At 35.1% G+C, this 6,111-nt stretch overlaps 1 pseudogene; it reads left to right on the plus strand.

Moving 5' to 3' along the window:
• Positions 1-770: 770 nt before the first annotated feature.
• LOC100953658 lies at positions 771-1,324 on the plus strand (annotated as a pseudogene).
• The last annotated feature ends 4,787 nt before the right edge of the window (positions 1,325-6,111 follow it).

Below are 6,111 nucleotides of genomic sequence, written 5' to 3' on the forward strand. Positions count from 1 at the left end.
GTTCAGGTGACTTACTATTCTTTGGTAAATAAAACTAGTTTTAAAACTATATTAAAGTTCAGATATTTTAAGATTATAGAACTGCCACTTCTGTAATATTTCTAAATTTTGCTGGATTTGACTGTGAGCTTATGTTCTTAATTTTGAAACTCTGAATTCTGAGGTCAGATACGTGGCTATGGTGAGGCCAAGGGACATGTTTTCCTTGCCTAGGACAGCAGCTATGAGGCACAGTCTAGCCCACATGTACCCTTCCCTGCTTCAACTTTGCCTCCTGGCTATTCTGAGAGAAGCTGAAGCTCCTGTCTTCCTGCTTTCTGTCTTGAACTCTGCACCTGATAAATGAATTAAGGACACAGCTAGGTCCTATCCTTTGTAGCCATCTTTAATGCCACAGGACTATGTGAGACTTAGGAGGACCAGGAAAGACATCAGGGATGGTGCCTACATTGTGGTTTCAGAATACTTTTCAGTAACTTAAAACCTTAAAGTCATGTTATATTTCATAAAATGTCTAAGTGATTTGTAAAGTGAAATACTTCAGCTATTTAGATTGTTTGGGAAACTGAGTCTTTATAAAAAAAATAAGATTTTTGCCTTTTAAGTCTTCTAATTATCAGTTTGGCCAAGTGAATAATTAACTTTATAATAAATTGTGATCCTGTTTTGTGTTTTGGGGGGGTAAGAAAAATTAAACAGAAAGGAAAACAGCAGCATTGTGTAAGAAAGAATCTTGTGTTCCCCTAAGCGGCCTGAGGTGATCTGTGAAAATGGTTCGCTATTCACTTGACCCAGAAAACCCCACAAAGTCATGCAAGTCAAGGGCTCAAATCTTCATGTTCACTTTAAGAACACAAGTGAAACTGCCCAGGCCATCAAGGGTATGCATATACGAAAAGCCACCAAGTATCTGAAGGATGTCACCTTAAACAAACAATGTGTACCATTCTGACGTTACAATGGTGGAGTTGGTAGGTGTGCCCAGGCCAAACAGTGGGGCTGGACACAGGGTCGGTGGCCCAAAAAGAGTGCTGAATTTTTGCTGCATATGCTTAAAAATGCAGAGAGTAATGCTGAACTTAAGGGTTTAGATGTAGATTCTCTGGTCATTGAGCATATCCAAGTGAACAAAGCACCCAAGATGCGTCACCAAACTTACAAAGCCCATGGTTGCATTAACCCAGACATGAGCTCCCCCTGCCACACTGAGATGATCCTTACTGAAAAGGAACAGATTGTTCCCAAACCAGAAGAAGAGGTAGCACAGAAGAAAAAGATATCCCAGAAAAAGCTGAAGAAACAAAAACTTATGGCACAGGAATAAATGCAACATAAAAAATAAATGCAAATAACTGTCAAAAAAAAAAAAAAAGAAAAAGAAAAGAAAGAAATAATCTTGTGTGGTAAATTTTGTCCTGAAACAGAATGACTAGTTATGTAAGAAAAGTGAAAGGAAAGATGAAACAGAAAATTTAACATTTTTGTAGATTGTCTGTACAGGTTAACTAGAACTCATAAAAGAGAATTTGTGAAGGAATTTGCATGTGATCCACATGACTATGATTTATAAAATTTAGTTCCCTATTTCTCTTTAATTTAAAAATTATACTATAGGAAGGTTTTTTTTTTTAACCTTTTGAGTAACTGGTCTAAAAGAATCCCTGTGTTGTCTGTATTACGGTTTTGGCTAACTAGAGAAGACTGAACTTTATTTATTTATTTTAACTTTATTCAAATTAATATGAGGGTACAATATTTAGGTTACATTGTTCTCACTTCCAGAGTAAATTTCCATTTGTAGAAGAGCCCCTCATCCAGGGGGCATGTTATACACCCTCACAATGTGCACATTAGGTGAGATCCCACCTCATACCCTCCCTCCTTCTGCCATATGTCCTCCTCCCCCTTCCTTCCCTCTACCCCCAAACTAGACTATAATAATGTTTTATTGTTCTTATGAACATGTAATTGTTTACATATGGATTTCATATTAATATGGAGTACATTGGATATTTATTTTTCTATTCTTGAGATCCTTTACTAAGAAGACTGTATTTCAACTCCATCTAGGTAATGCAAAAGGTGTAAAGTCTCTTTTTTAATGGCTGAATAATATTCCATGGTATACATATACCACAATTTGTTGATCCATTCATATGTTGATGGGCATGTAGATTGCTTCCATGACTTGGCAATTATGAATTGAGCTGCAATAAACATTCTAGTGCAAATGTCTTTGTGGTAAATGATTTTTGTTCTTCTGGGTAGATAACTAGTAATGGGATTGCAGGGTCAAATGGAAGATCTACTTTTAGATCTTTGAGGATTCTCCATACTTCTCTCCAAAAAGGCTGTATTAGTTTGCAATCTCACCAGCAGTATAGAAGTGTTCTCTTCTCACCACACCCATGCCAGCATCTGGTATTTTGGGACTTTGTGATATGGGCTAATCTTGTAAGGGTTAGGTGATCCTTCGAGTGGTTTTGATGCATTTCTTTGATGATTAAAGATGATGAGCATTTTTTTCATGTGTTTGTTGGCCAATGGTCTGTCATCCTCAGAGATGTTTCTGTTTAAATCTCTTGCCCACATATAGAGAGGGTTGTTTGCACTTTTCTTAATGTTTAATTTGAGTTCTCTGTAGATTCTAGTTATCAGCCTTTGTCAGATTCATAATGTGCAAAAATGAGAAGACTGAACTTTAAAAGGGTTAAAGTTTACACCCATATAACCTCCTGTAAGACCTTTAGAATCTTTTATCTTAGAATCCTATTAAGCCTTTGATATTTGACAGATCTTCCAAAATTAAAACTCTTTTTGAAATATTAAGTCCACTGAAAATCTGAAAAAAACATATTAGGCTTATTCTCAGTGTGTTAAAACTGTATAGGAAATATTGTCAAATATGAATATTGTCTTTTTGAAATATTAAGTCCACTGAATATTGTCTTTTTGAAATATTAAGTCCACTGAAAATCTGAAAAAAACATATTAGGCTTATTCTCAGTGTGTTAAAACTGTATAGGAAATATTGTCAAATATGAAATGGTAGTTAATTTTCTGTGGATTATGTTTGTATATATACAAATATTTTAATATTAGAAAATATTGATATGTCTTATTGTATGTTATCAATAATAATTTTTGATTTATGTCAGAAAAACATTTTTTAAATTGGATAAGTCCAAAATTTGTCCTTCAAGGCAAGTAATGAAAAAGCTGACAATTTCTCTTGGATACAAATTTCTGATGACTTTGAAAATTATATACCATCAGACTAAAAATAAACTTTCAGGCCTTTAATTAGAAAGCTAACATGTCCATGAGTATTGCTAACCTAACCTTAAATAGAACAGAAATTAATTATGTGGGACTGAACTGATTTTTATGACTTATTGTTTAAAACATTACTGATTCTTTCCATGTTCTGTTTTCCAGAAGTCAAGAAAACCCTTTTCCATCTCTTCAGCTATTTATAGCCTGCAACAATGTGCAGGGTAACATAAAGTTTGTGTGCAAGTTACTATATTAAACTATTTTAAATTGCACACAAACTTTTTTTAACACCCTGTACATATTTATAAGCAAAATTTGAAACATTTATTTTCCTCTCTCTTTAATTTCTCTAGAATTTGAAAACTGTTCATAAATATTCTTAATTTCTGACAATATAGTTATTTGCATAAGTTCATAAAAATCTGTTTTCTTCTATAGGATGCAATGAAAAATACTGGTTATTTTACCAAGGTTTTGACTGAAATGACATTTTCGGAGGTGTTCAGACTGCAGTAAGAAATTAAAGTTGACTTTATAAGGCCAATAAAAATCCCATTGAAAAAACTGGCTAGATACCTCATCAGTAATGTTTCTTGGTCTGTGATGAGTAAAAAACGTCACTTTCTGACAAGTCCAGGCACTCCAAGTTGCTTTGGGAGAGGAATTAACCCAATACATATAGACATCTAATGACACAGATGAAACCTTGAGTTGACTTGAGAAGCTTTCTAGTCTAACCTGGTATTCCTTATAAAAGCTTCCAGCAAAGCCAATTTTAAAAGAAAGAAAGGCCTAGATGGCTAACAATTATTCTTACTATACTTTATATAAATAATTAGACCCAGTATACTGGAAGTATAGTTTATTTTGACAAATAAATTGATTGTGCTAGGATTTGCCTTTAGTAAAATGGGAAATTAAAGAGAAAAAAAATATGGTTTAAAATAAAAATCTATAGATCACTCATATTAGATGCCTGCTTTGTCTGTAATGCTAGTTCATAACATGATACATAGCTATTTAACCAAATTGATCTATTCATAAGACTAAGAAACTGGCCAAAGAGTATAAAATTATATACAGTATCAGATTTACTGCAATGTACTTTTTCTTTCTGCTTCTTAGTCCTGAGATAACATATTGAGTTTTAATATGTAAAATCTTTTAATTTCAAAGTGGACAAGGAAAAAGAAGAAAGGTAAAAATTTACTCCAAAATACATGTGTCTAACATATTTTGGGATGACTACCCTAGAAATAATAACACGAAAGCATGCTAATATGCTTGTCCCAATCTATAGACTATATACCAAAAGGAATATGATCAGAGATTTGTCTCTGACTCTAAGACTGGTGGAGAAGAAAACTGGAAAAGCCCTAAGGTTCAACAAAGATTGTTCCACTTGCTAGTCCAGGTACTCCTAGATAATCAAGCAGTGCTGGGCTGCCTATTAACTACACTGGAAGGAATGCGTACAGTATTAAACACTATCTGCTAGGTCGATATAGATACCTCAGGAGAAATTAAAACCTGAATTAAAATTTCCCAGTAAGTGGCATGGCTACAACAGTGCCTCATAAGCAGCCCACACCCGGTTGATTTTCAGGAATATTCACTTAAATTGCCCAGAATTTCAGATCAGTTCTATAAGGACTCTTAAAGCTAAATTTTATCTTAAGAACTCTGCTGAGCTGTAAATAAAAATACTAATGTTCTCATCGTGCAAACCTTAGCCTCAAAAGCCAAAACTTGTGCATATTTGTAGGTTACTGCTAAATAGTTTCATTCTTTTTTTTTCTTTCTTTCTTTCTTTTCTTTTTTTTTTTTTTTTTTTGAGACAGAGTCTCACTATGTCACCCTAGGTAAAGTGCTGTGGCATCATAGCTCACTGCAACCTCAAACTCTTGGGTTTAACCAATTCTCTTACCTCAGCCTCCCAAGTATCTGGGACTACAGGCACCCACCACAACACGCAGCTATTTTTCTGTTGCAGTTGTCATTGTTGCTTAGCTGGCCGGGGTTGGATTTGAACCTGCCAACCTCGATGTATGTGGCTGGCACCATAACCACTGTGCTATGGGTGCCAAGCCTACATAGTTTCATTCTCTTACCCTGGGAACAACCCTGACTTTGTCCATGTCGATGAAGCCAGATTGGGCCTCTATTTACTTCTTTACTATAGAGTAGTTTTTGAAATATCTTCCAAGTCCTACATTCCAGTAATGGACTTACCCAGACCAAAGAACTTACTCAGCTCGTTTTAGACCCTCCACTCAAAATGGCTGTTCTGACTTTTACAAGATCTCCTGCAGATGACCTTTGATTTCTGTCATGGCACATCCTGCCACTTCCTGAGCCACACCATGCTACACTCTGAATTGCTGAAAAAGAGGCTCCTTTCTCTACTTTGTGAGACCTACATACATTCCCACCCTCAATCAAGTTCTTCTGAAGACTTAGAAAAAACACCTGACAACCAACTCAAGAGAAAGAGGACAAACCATCCCCTACAACGATGAAGTTGTCTGGATTGTGTCAATCCTGCATCTAGCCTTATTCCTAAGAAAAACCAGTGAACTCAAACCAGACCAGTGGATTGCAAAACTGTGTGGAGATGGGGGTTAAAAACTTCAGTTGTTGGGATGGAAAATATATGATTCTCAAAAATCTTTGTTATTATACTTATTGTATCCCTTGTTGTCTCTTGCTAACTGTGCTGCATGTTGTTTCTAGTATAACTTTAAACCTATCCCTGAACTGAGTAAGTTCCATCATGGGACAAATGCAGTAAATTGTAGTAATTATTTCTATGTAAAATCTATTTCATAGATATGA

The sequence above is a fragment of the Otolemur garnettii genome, unplaced genomic scaffold (genome assembly GCF_000181295.1).
Source record: "Otolemur garnettii isolate 467f Iridium unplaced genomic scaffold, OtoGar3 scaffold00021, whole genome shotgun sequence".
NCBI lineage: Eukaryota > Metazoa > Chordata > Mammalia > Primates > Galagidae > Otolemur > Otolemur garnettii.